This window comes from Diceros bicornis, unplaced genomic scaffold (genome assembly GCF_020826845.1).
Source record: "Diceros bicornis minor isolate mBicDic1 unplaced genomic scaffold, mDicBic1.mat.cur scaffold_785_ctg1, whole genome shotgun sequence".
Classification (NCBI taxonomy): domain Eukaryota; kingdom Metazoa; phylum Chordata; class Mammalia; order Perissodactyla; family Rhinocerotidae; genus Diceros; species Diceros bicornis.
The window spans coordinates 26,129-39,349 of NW_026691662.1; the positions used below are offsets into that span (position 1 = coordinate 26,129).

General features: G+C 41.2%; 1 pseudogene; it reads left to right on the top strand.

Annotated features, from left to right (window-relative positions):
* The first annotated feature begins 446 nt into the window (after positions 1–446).
* LOC131403685 (peroxynitrite isomerase THAP4-like) lies at positions 447–1,858 on the top strand (annotated as a pseudogene).
* Positions 1,859–13,221: the final 11,363 nt, after the last annotated feature.

A 13,221-nucleotide genomic window follows, 5' to 3' on the forward strand; every position in this document is an offset into this window, starting at 1 on the left:
AGTATCTTCCAGGGGCTGGTTGTGTCTTAAAGGGAGCCGTTTTACCCCTGATAGTGGAAGTACAGTAGGAACACAGACCTACAGCTTTTGAGTCTGACCCCCTCTTAGAGCTGGTCGCCCATCCTCAGCTGCTTGAGCCACAGCTGGCGCCAGACGCCATGCTGAGTGTCTGGGAAGCTCTGCTGGCTGACACCTGGCCTGGCTTGTAAATGGGGGACCAACCATCCCATTTTTAGCACCAAAATCCTGCATCCCCAGCACAGCAGGACGGTTGGTCAGCTGTGAGCTTCTAGGAGCTGTTTCTGGGGCTTTCTGAAGCCTGTCCTGTGGTCTTGATGCCATCCTGTGCCATGTGTCTGAGCATCTGTATGCCTTGAGCATATGTAGGAGGAGTTCCTCACCTTCCTTATCTGCCCTGCAGACTGTAAGCTCCTTAAGGGTAGGCAATGGGTCCTGCATCTTTCCATTCCAGTAATAACTTGCAATTAGAAGGTGTTCCTTCAATCGTTACTCGGGTTTTAAATGTGGAAGTCAATACAGGTCTGGATATTTGCAAAAACACTTGTTTTGCTTTTATAGTAGATCATTTTAGGAAAAGACGTTTAATTATGTCTTTCTAATTACTGTGTCATTTGTCCTGCAGGTTCCCCCCAAAGACCTCAAAACGGCTCATCCAGTGGGTAAAAGCTGTTCAGAGGGATAACTGGACCCCCACTAAGTATTCTTTCCTCTGTAGTGAACATTTTGCCAAAGACAGCTTCTCCAAAAGGCTGGAGGATCAGCACTGCCTGCTCAAGTCCATGGCCGTGCCCTCCATCTTTTACCTGATGCCACACCAGGAGAAAGGACACCAGAAAGGCCTTGGGGGGCCTTGGGGGGCCTTAGGGGACATTCGAGTGAAGCAGAAGAGAAGGGAGCTGCAGGTTCATCGTCGTCCTCAGGTGAAAACCTGATGGACAAGCCAGAGTGCTACAAGTTGAAGCGAGCCGCTCTGCAGGGTGAAACTGCACCGAGGGCCACCCAGGAGGCGCCGGTCAGGAGAGGGCACAGCACTCTCTGGAAGGAACTCAGGAGATGGTGTGGCCATCACAGCCTCAGGCAGCCAGGGAGAAGCAAACACCTCTACTGTGGATCTTGGCGATGAGCTCACCACCTCCCCCTATGGGGCCAGCTAGATAAGAGTGGGGTTTCCTCAGATGACTTTCTCTCCCACCCCCAGGATCTGGGGCATGCAAATTTATCGGCTTGCTTCCTTCCTAACAGAATTTTCTTCTCCAAACACAATCCGGAGAGGTGCATCCCCAAGAGCCTGTCGAAAGAAAGAGGTTGGAGAGATACGTGGAGCCTGGTTGCAGGGGGACCAGCCTGGGGCCAGACAAGGGCTTGGCCCAGAGCCGCCAGACTTTATCACTCAGACTGATGCCTCAGAAGCCCCCTAGAGCCCCTCTGTCCCTCTGACACGTCAGCCCGACGCCAGCTGTGGAATCTGCAGAGTGAGCCCAGTGATGCAGCCCCATGTCCATCACCACGGTCATCCTGTCAGCGTCGGGGACCTGCAGACTCCTGACTCGCCGCACTCCTACTGCTTCTGCTCTGGGCAGAACAAGAGCCAGGGGTGCTGCCTGCAGGGGCAGGTGGCAAAGAATGGAGAGCCGAAGACCCTGCGGCAGAGGGTCAGTGCTCAGACAGCAGGCGTCCAAGCTACAGGAGAAGCTGGACGAGCTGAAGACAGTGAGCTTCCCCTCCCTGAGCAGCCTGCTGTCCCCCTGCCAGGGTCAGTACCAGAGCCTGGCGGCTCGCCCCGCCCGGTCACTATGAGGGGTTTCTTGCTATGTGGCTGAGGGCCCCTGAGCACTTCTGTGTGTCACATCCTCCCTGCTCTCTTGGGAGAAGGCTCTGATAGTAGCCGTGCCTTGTAGACAGGGAGCCCAGGCTGGAGAGCTTACCTCCCTCGTTCCAGGGCACTCGAGAGGCATCTGTAGCTGTCGCGGTCTAGCTGGTGGGAAAGGAGGCATTTCAGGTCAGCTGGGAAAGCCAGAACTACCCAGTGAGTGGTGCCTGGACAGTTGGTTTTCCACTTGATCGGGGGAAAGTCAGCTCTATTGCATACCGCACACAACATAAACTCCAAATGAGTTAGGATCTAAATGTCAAATAAAATAGACACAGTAAACTATTAGAAAAGTTTCAGGAGAGTCTTAAAGTCATGAGGAGGTTCTTTCCATTCGTGTTTTAATGAACATCCTCAAAGTTAAGTCTTTTTGAACATTAATAATAATTTCTTTCAAATTTTAAATGTGTTCAAGTAGAATACATTCTCTTTTGTAAAAATTAAAACACTGCAGAAATATGTTTCCCCATTACAGAAGTGGGGAAAATCCCCCCACTTTTATTCCAACTTTTATTCCTTGTTGCTAGTAAAATTTGGCGTGTTATCTCTTAGATCATTTTCTATGCGCTTACATATTTTTTTATGGCTATGTTTCTGCTTTTCTTCATATTTTACTGTTTAGTGCTTGCAAAAATTGGTTTCTAGATCTTCTTTACATATGGAGGATAGTATCTTTTGCCTGTTATCTATACATGGAAAACATTTCCCTACCACGTTGTTCATTGGATCTGGGTCAATGTTTGTCTTGTAGGATGTAAGTAACACTTCAGGTGGAAAAGGCTCTTGTGTGACAGGCTGCTCAGGACCTTCTGGGCCTCCAGGTCAACCATTAGCACAGCCCAAAATAAAAAAAAAAACCAAAACCCATCCTGTGTGTTTCCAAATGCACCCTGAGGGAAGAACAGCTCCAGGTGAGGACCACTGATGTCCTGGTCAATTGTCCACTATATTCCCCCATCGTGTTACAGCTTTTTTGCGGTTTCTCATACCTGACGTTACTTCTGGGTACCTTCCTCTGTTCCTATTGGTCAGACTTCCCAACGTTTGTCACTATTACAGGTCCTTCCCGACAGCCAGCCCTTTACTCCATTGATCAGGTCTTCACTGTTGTTTCTACCTCATGAATCCTCACTTCTTTCTGCTTTTTTCTCCTGGAGGGAAGTGCTTAGCTTCTTCGTGTGCAGTTTCTATTTCCTGATCCCTGCAGTCAAGGCTGTGTCCCTTCTCCTGTCCCTTTCGCCTCACACCATGGATGTGCCGTGTGCTGCCCTCATTTCTGTTCATTTCTAAATAGTTTGTAATTTCAGTCGACTCCCTCTTTCACCTGAGTTATTTAGAAGAGTGTGGAGAAATTTTCAAGTTTGATAGATTGGGGGAGGGGAGCTAATTGTTTTGTAATTGTTCTTTAATTTTATTGCTTTAAGCTCCTATAACATGGTCACTTAAAGATATCTGCTTTTTAGAATCTTTTGATATTTCGTTGTGGCTTAATACACCATCCATTCTGGTGACTGTTTCATTGTGGTTGAGAAGAATGTATCCTCTCCAGCAGTTCCTTACACTGCTCTCCCTCAGGCTGAGGCTGGATCTGGCTTATTTGTGTGAGTGAGCAGATCTGTCTCCTAACTCACTGTATCACTCCCTCTGTTGATTTCTAAGAGAGTAAAGGTAGGTCTCCCTGTGATTCTGGAGGTGCCTGTGTCTTCCTGTTTGTGTGTCTAGTTTTGCTTTATGTTTCAAGACCATGTTGTTGGATGCATAAGTGTTCCTGACTATTATCAACACAGAAAACCCCTTTTTGTCCCATTGACACTCTTTTCTTTATCTCCTTATTTTCAACAAAATCCCTTTATCTTATAGCTATATTTGAACTCGATCTGAGAGCTTCTGTCTTTTTATAGAGTAATTTAATCCGTTTGCAATTATGATTGTTGATACGTTGGTATTTTGGCCTTCCAGTTTATTTTATTTTTAATTTGTTAGGCTTTCTCATTGTTTCTTTTTCTGTTCTCCTAGTGGATGTCTTTCAGCTTTTAAAAATAACCATTTAAGCCTGTCTTTCTGTAAATGCTTAGTGTTGATCAGTTCCTGTGTTGTACACTGCCAGCCCCTCACCCTCACTCCCCAGGTGGAGACTGTCTGTGATCTTAGTTCTATATTCTTCTTTTCCCCCTCAATCAGCCACAATTAGATGTAAATATGCATTCTATTGGTTACTTTATTCACCACTATTTTTTTTTAAATTTTTTGTTTATTGCAGTTAACATTGGTTTATAACATTGTAAAAATTTCAGGTGTACATCATTATAATTCTAAATCTGCATAGATTACATCATGTTCACCACCCAAATACTAATTACAACCCATCACCACACACATGTACTGAATTATCCCTTTCACCCTCCTCCCTCCCCGCTTCCCCTCTGGTAACCACCAATCCAATCTCTGTCTCTATGTGTTTGTTTATTGTTGTTATTATCTACTACTTAATGAAGGAAATCATACGGTATTTGACCTTCTCCCTCTGACTTATTTCACTTTGCATAATACCCTCTATTTATTGTATCCAGTGTTTCCTCTTTTTCATAAATACTTAATGACCTTTTTGGAACTCGAATGACAGTAAAATTTTGAGAGGAATCGAGTTTGAGATACTCCTTAGGTGCTGATGCCAGAGAGCCAGCTCCCAAGCTCTTCAAGTTGCCTCTGTGTGTCTACAGAGTGCGGGATGCTGAGTGGTGTTTACAGCCATGGAACTGAATGAGGTTTCCTGGAGAAACTGTGTGTCTGGAGAAGTGCTGGGGCCTAGCCTAGGGGCAGGCAGTGTTCGTAGAGGTGCAGCTGAAGAGGGTCCAGGAAAGGAGACTGAAAAGACAGAGCATGGGGTCATGGGAGCCAGGAGGGGAAAAGGGTATTGCAGAAAGGAGGTCCTCAGCTGAGCTGGATACATCTCTGATCAGAATGGAGAAAAGATGGCTGGACTTGGCCACATGGAGTCACTGGTGACTGCAGTCCCCTTGGAGTGGTGGCAGTGGTGCTGGGTCTAGAGTGGGTGAACGGGGGCTTTAGGGGGTGGTGCTGGAGATAAGGCACTTTGTTTAGGAGATTTAGCCCTGAAAGGGAGTTGGAAAATTGGACAGTAGCCAAAAGGGAACATGGCTTCAAGGGAGAGTTTCATGTGAATGGTGGAGACAAGGGAGCAGGTGTCTGAGCTGTGGGTGGGCCAGGATGGAGAGGAGGAGCTGTGAGGGCCAGGGAGGAGGGTGCTGAGCCCTGGGGAGGTGCAGGGCTGGGCTTTCCCCCCTAGGGAGCGGGCAGAGAGCAAAGGGACAGATGCTGAGCTGGTGGAAAGGCGTACCTGTGCCTCTGCTCCTGTGTTCCCCGGAGTGTGAGGCTGGTCACTGGCTGGGAGTGGAGGGGCGATGCAGCAGGTGTTAGGAGAGCAGCAGTGGGAGCAGTAGGAGGGAGAGAGGACACCCTGGCTTGGTCTACAAGGCTCACCCAGAGCCCCCACTGGGCTCTGTGGTCTCCACCTGTTGGCTCTCTTTGATGTCTTCCTCAAGGTGTCTGCTCTCTTGATGGTTCCCAGTGCTGTTATGAATTCATTCATCAGTCAAGGAATCTTCTGGACATTTTTAGGGATTTTATGTTGAACAGGCTATACACATATTTCTTCAGTCCGTTACCTTTAATCAATCGCTTTACTTTTGGACAGATTCCCTACCACAGAGCTGCGGGGCCAGTGCGCCTGCGGGTTCTAGGGTTTGGGAGGTTTGCCCTCCGGAAAGCCGGTGCTGATGGGCATTCTCACAGGACACGGTGTTCTCTCCCTGAGCCCGCTGTGACTCCAGGTGTCATGTTGTTTTAAACACGGGCCATTTCTAGCAGGGTCCATTGTTGGCATTCCTGTGGACCAGTGAGGATGAACATTTTTCCGGGTTCAGTATCTCCTTGTCGCTTCCCCACCACGCCGCCCCCCACCTTGCTTCCCGAGCTCTGAACCTTCCTGATGTAACCAGGACGTTCACTTTATCCAGTGTGAATCCATATTCTCTCAGTGGACTCAGCGAATACTTGCTTCAAGCATCTGTTTTCTTCTCGTTTCTTCATTGTACATACGATTCTTGAGTTAATCTGGAGTTTTAAAAACGTTTTATTGTGGAAAATCTTGAACATACTCAATTGAGTAGAAAAGTATAATAAGCGCATGTCCCTATCCTCCCGCTTCAACATTTATCAGTATTCTGAGATTCTTGTTTCTTCTATATTTCTACCCAATCCCTACCTTCCATTGATTATTTGTTAATTAATAGAGTGATTTTTAAGGAAAGGTTTACATTGACAGAAAAATGCAGCAGATAGTACAGAGAATTTCTTCCTCCTCCCCACACAGTCGCCCCTGTTATTAACATCTTGCATTACCACTTGTGTTAGCATGGTTCATGCATCACAAGCGGTGAACCAACATCGATACGTTGCTATTATCGAAGTCCATAGTTTACAGTACGGTTCACTGTCTGTACTTGGATTTTGACAAATGCATGATCTCCTGGATTCACCATTACAGTATCCTACGGAATAGTTGGATGGCCCTAAAAATCCCTGTGCTCTGTCTGTTCTTTTCTTCCTTCCCAACCCCAGGCAACCACTCATCGTTATATTGTTTCTATAGTTTTGCCTTGTCTAGAATGGCATATATTTGGAATATGTGGATACTATAGAATAGAGTATGTAGCCTTTTCAGGTTGGCTTCTTTCACGTAGCAATATCTATTTAAGCTTCCTCTATGTCTTTTTGTGGCTTGATAACTCATTTCTTTTCTTTTTTTTTAATATTGACTTAAAATACACATAGCAAAAAATGTACCTTGTAATCAGTTTTTAAGTATAAACTTCAGTGGTATTCAATACATTCACATTGTTGTGCAGCCATCACCACCATCCATCCCCATCACCCTTGTAGATCTGAAACTCTCTACCTATTAAACAATAACTCTCCCTTCACCCCTGCTCCCAGACCTTGGCAGCCACCATTCTGCTTTCTAACTTTATGATTCTGACTCCTCTAAGAACCTCATATAAGTGGAATCATACAGTATTTGTCTTTTTGTGACTTGCTTATTTCACTTAGCACAATGTCCTCGAGTTTGATCCATGTTGTAGCATATTGCAGAATTTGATTCCTTTTTAAGGCTGAATAGTATTCCTTTGTATATATATACACCACATTTTGTTTATCCCTTCATCCGTTGATGGATACTTGGGTTGCTTCCATGTTTTAGCTGTTGTAAATAATGCTGCTTTGAACATGGGTGTCCAGATATCTCTTTGAGACCCTGCTTTTCTTTTGGATATGTACTCAGAAGTGGAATTGCTGGGTCATATGGTCATTCAATGTTTAATTTTTTGAGGAACTTTCATTCTGTTTTCCATAGTGCCTGCACCATTTTACATTTTACATTAATGATGTACAAGGGTTCCGATTTCTCTGCCTCCTCCCAGCACTTGTTGTTTTCTTTTTTTTTTGCATAACGGCTATCTTAATGGCTGGGAGGTGTTATCTTATTGTAATTTTGATTTGCATTTCCCTAATGATTAGTGATATTGAGCATGTTTTCATGTGCTTATTGGCCATGTGTACATCTCTTTTGGAGAAACGTCTATTCAAGTCCTTTGCTGATTTTTGAATCGGCTTTTTTGTTGTTGTTGTTTAGGTTTAGGAGTTCTCTTTATATTCTGGATATCAATCTCTTATCAAAAATTTGATTTTCAAATACTTTTCGCCATTCTTTGGGGTGCCTTTTTACTCTGTGGATAGTGCCTTTCGATGTACAAATTTTAAAAATGTTCATAAAGTCCCATTTTTGTGTTTTTTCTTTTGCTACCTGTGCTTTTATTGTCATATCCAAGAAATCATTGCCAAGTCCAGTGTCGTAACAGTTTTGTCCAGTGTTTGCTTCTAAGCGTTTTATTGTTTTAGGCCTTACATTTAGGTCATTGATCCATTTTGAGTTAATTTTTGTATATGGTGTTGGCTGAGGGTCCAACTTCACTCTTTTGCAGATTTATATCCAGTCTTCCCAGCACCATTTGTTGAAAAGACTGTCCTTTCTCCATTGAATGGTCTTGGTACCCTTGTCAAAAATCATTTGACCATGTATGTGGGGGTTTATTTCTGGGCTCTCTATTGGTGTATATATCTGTCTTTATGCCAAGACCACACGGTTTTGATTACTGTAGCTTTGCAGTAAGTTTTGAAATGAGGAAGTGCGAGTCTTTCAGTTTTGTTCGTTTTCAGGATTGTTTTGGCTATTCCAGGTCCCTTGTGGTTCCATATGAATTTTAGGATGGGTTTTTCTATTTCTGCAGAAAAATCATTGGGATTTTGATAGGGCTTAAATTGAATCTGCAGATTGCTCTGGGTAATATTGCCACTTTAACAATCTTTCCAATCCACGAGCACACAATGTATTTCCATTTGTGTAAATCTTTAATTTCTTTCTGAAATATTTTGGGGCTTTTATTGTGCAAATCTTTCACCTTCTTGGTTAAGTTAATTCATAAGTATTTTTTTATGCTATCGTAAAGAGTTGTTTTTGTAATTTCCTTTTCAGATAGTTCATAGAGATTGTGTTGTGTATAGAAATGCAACTTATTTTGAGTGTTGACTTTGTATCTTGCTACTTTGCTGAATTCATGTATTAGCTCTAACCTTTTTTGTGGAGTGTTTAGGATTTTCTACATATGAAATCATATCATCTGCAAACAGAGATAATTTTGCTTCTTCCTCTCCAGTTTGGAAGCCTTTTCTTTCCTTTGCTTGCCTAATGGCTCTGGCTGGAACTTCCAGTACTGTGTGGAACAGAAGTGGTGAAAGCGGGCATCTTTCCTAGTTTGTGGTCTTAGAGGAAGGGCTTTCAGTCTTCCAGTATCAAGTATTATATTTGTTGTGGGTGTTTCATGTGACTTTTTTTCATGGTGAGGTAGTTTACTCCTATTCCTCCTTAATCGAGTGTGTTATCACGAGAGGATGTATAATTTTGTCAAGCGGTTTTTTTTGCTTCCTTTTGTTGAAGTGGCATATCACATTGATTGATTTTTGTATGTTGAACAATCCTTGCATTCCAGGAATGAAACCCACTTGGTCAAGGTGTGTAATCCTTTTAATACTCTGCTGAATTAAGTTTGCTAGTATTTTGTCGAGGATTTTTGCATCAATGTTCATAAGGAATATTGGCCTGTAGTTTTCTTTTCTTGCGGTGTTTTTTTTCTGGCTTTGGTCTCAGGGTTATGTTGGCCTCATAGAATGAGTTAGGAAGTGTTTCCTCCTCTTCATGTTTTTGGAAAGGTTGGAGAATAACTGATATTAGGTATGTTTGGTAGAATTCACCAGTGAAGCCATCAGGTCCTGGCCTTTTCTTTGCCAGGAGATTTTTGATTACTGATTCAGTCTCCTTACTAGTTATAGGTTTATTCAGATTTTCTATTCCTTTGTGATTTAGTCTTGGTAGATTTGTGTTTCTAGGAACTTGTCCATTTCATCTAGGTTATCCAATTTTTGGGTGTACGATTGTTCATAGTACTCTTTTATAATCTTTTTTGGTTCTGTAGAATTGGTAGTAATGTCTCCACTTTTATTTCTGTTTTTAGTCATTTGATTCTTCTTTTCTTAGTCCATCTAGCTTAATGTTTGTCAGTGGTTTCATCTTTTCAAAGATGTTTGGCCTATTTTTTAATTGGGTTGTTGATTTTCTTGTTGAGTGTTATGAGTTCTTTGTGTTTTTTGGGTATAAGTCCTTTCTTGCATTAATTCACTACCTATAATAACATCACAGTCCATTTTACCTGTTAAATGTATGATAATGTATGAAATAGAAATGGTAGGAAAAAATTAAACAGGGGTCAGCAACATGGATTTTTCCAAAACTAGGGACCAAAGAAGATGTGTTGCCTGCTGGGCCCAAGGAGGAGCTGGGAAGGATGACGGGTACAGCCTTTTTTTTTTTTGTAAAAATTTTCTCTGAGTCTTTCTTCCTGGCCTGTCTTTTTATTCTCTTAAGAGTGTCTTTAGCAGAACAGAAATTTTAAAGTTTAATTAAGTCCAACTTACCAATTGTTTCCTACATGGATTGACTTTTGGTGTTGTATCTAAAATCTCATTGCCAAATCCAGGGTCATAGAGATTTTACCCTATGTTTTTCTAAGGTGTTTTGTACTTCTGCACTTTATATTAGGTCTGTGGTTGATTTTGAGTCAGTTTTTGTGAAAGATGTAAGGTCTGTGTCTAGATTCCTTTTTGTTGTTGTTGTTGTATAGTCATCCAGTTGTTCCAGCACCGTTTGTTGAATGGACTATTCTTTCTCTATTGTATTGCCTTTGCTCCTTTGTCAAAAATTAGTTTCCTTATTTGTGTGGGTCTATTTCTGGACTCTCTGTTGTTTTCCATTGATCTATGTATTTATTCTTTTGTCAATACCAAGCTGTATTGATTATTGTAGCTTTTTAGTAAGTCTAACTAGGATACTGTGGGTTCTCCATCTTTGTTCTTTTCCATGAATATTATGGTGACTGTTCTGGGTCTTTTTCCTCTCCATACAAACTTTAGAATCAGTTTGTGGACATGCGCAAAATGACTTACTGTGATTGTGGTTGGTATTGTGTTGAACCTATAGATCAAGTTGGGAAGAATTGACATCTTAACAATATTAAGTCTTACAGTCCATGAACATGGAGTATTTCCATCCATTTATTTAGACCTTTTATTTCTTTCATCAGAGTTTTATCGTTTTTTTCATCAAAATCGTTTATATATTTTGTTATAGTTATTAATATATTTAATATTTTACAGTAAATAAATATTATTTAAATATTTCTCTCTTTTTTTGGTGCAAGTTTGAATGTTATTGTGTCTTTAATTTCAAATTCCAATTGTTTATTTCTGGTATATAGGAAAACAATTGATATTTGTATGTTAACCTTGTATCCTGCAACTTTGCTGTAATTGCTTATTAATTCCATGAGGTTGTTTGTGGATTCTCTGGGATTTTCTGCATAGAAAGTCACATCATCTGCAAATCAAGACAGTTTTTCTTCCTCTTTCAATCTTATAATTTTTTCCCTTTTTTTCCTCTTCTTGCATCAACTAGGACTTCCAGTACAGTGTTTGATATGAGTGGTGAGAGGGGCATCCTTGCATCCTAGTTCCTGCTCTCAGGAGGAAAACTTTGAGTTTCTCACCATTAAGTATGATGTTAGCTGTAGGGTTTTTTAAATAGATGTTCTTTATCAAGTTGAGGATGTTCCCCTTTATTCCTAGTTTTTGAAAGTTGTTATCATGAATGGGTGTTAGATTTTGTCAAATATGTTTTCTGCATCTATTGATATGATCATGTGATGTTTCTTCTTTAGTCTGTTGGTGCGATGGATTACATTAATTGATTTTAGAGTACTGAATCAGCCTTGCATACCTGTGATAAACCCACTTGGTCATGGTATATAATTCTTTTTTTTTTACATTGTTGGATTCAATTTGCTAATGCTTGTTGAGGATTTTTGCATCTATGTTCATGAGAGATATTTGTCTGTAGTCTTCCTTTCTTGTAATGTCTTTGTCTGGCTTTGGTCTTAGGGTAATGATGGCCTCATAGCATTAATTAGGAAGTATTCCCCCTGCTTCTACCTTGTAGAAGAGACTGTAGAGAATAGGTAAACTCTCTTCCTTAAATGTTTGGTAGAATTCACCGATAAACACACCTAGTCATGGTACTTTCTGTTTTGGAAGGTTATTAATTATTGATTCAATTTCTTTAATAGATATAAGCCTATTCATATTATCTGTTTCTTCTTGTGTGAATTTTGATAGTCTGTGTCTTTTAATGAATTTGTCCATTTCACCTAAGTTATCCGATTTGTGGGAATAGAGTCCTTCATAGTATCCCTTTATTAACATTTTAATGCTGATGGGATTAGTAGTGACGACTCTTTTTTACATATGGTATTGGTAATTTGTGTCTTGTCTCTTTATTTTTTCTTAGTTAACTGGCTAGGATTTATCAGTGTTATTGAACTTTTCCAAAAAAGCAACGTTTGGTTTTGTTGATTTTCTTTATTGTTTTCCTATTTTCAATTTCATTGGTTTCTGCACTGCTTTTTTTTTCTTTTCTTCTGCTTGCCTTCAACTTAATCACTCTTCTTTTTCTACTTTCCTAAGGTGAAAACTTAGAATTTTAATTTTAGATATTTCTTCTTTTCTGGTATATGCATTCAGTGCTGTAAATTTCCCTCTAAACCTTGCCTTTCCTGCATCCCACAAGTTTTGACGAGTTGTATTTTTCATTTCCATTTACTTCAAATATTTTCTTTATTTGTCTTGATGCTTCCTCCTCTTCCCACTTGATATTTAGACGTGTCTTTAATCTACAAGTATTTGAGGATTTTCCAGTTGTCTTGCTGTTACTGATTTCTAGTTTAATTCCATTGTGTTCTAAGAGCATATTTTGTACGGTCTCTATTTTGTTAAATTTGTTAAGATATGTTTTATGGCTCAGCATGTGATCTATCTTGGTGAATGTTCCATGTGAGCTTGAGAAGAATGTGTGTTCTGCTGTTGTTGGATGAAGTAGTTGTTAGTCGAGCTTCTTCAGAGAAACAGAACCAATAGGATGTATACATATACATATATAAGAGGATACTATTATAGATATGGCCCCCCAGAATTATGGATTGCAAGCTGGAGAATGAGGAAAGCTGGTGGAGTAATTCAGTCACTGTCCAAAGGCCTGAGACTTGGCAGGGGGTGGTGGGGTCAGGGGATAGGGGCGATGGTGTAAGTTCCCGTCTGTATCTGAAGGCCCAAGGACCAGGAACATTGATGTGCCAGAACAGAAGACAGATGTTCCAACTCAAACAGAGAGCAAATTTGCCCTTCCTTCATCTTTTTGTTCCATTCAGTCCTTCAATGCCCACCCACTTAGGGGAGGGCATCTGCTTTACTCAGTTCAGCAATTCCAATGCTGATCTCTTCTGGAAACACCCTCACAGACACACCCAGAAATGATGTTTTTCCAGGAATCTGGGCATCCTCGTAGCCCAGTCAAGTTGACGCAGAATATTGACCATCAGAGTAGTCTATAGATATAAGTTATATCAGTTGATTGATGGTGCTGAGTTCAACGATGCCCTTACTGGTTTTCTGCCTGCTAGATCTGTTCATTACTAATAGAGTGATGCTGAAGTCTCCAGCTATGATAGTGGATTTGGCTATTCCTCCTTGCAGTTCTATCAGTTTTTATCTCATGTATTTTGGTGCTCTGTTGGTAGGTACATAGATAT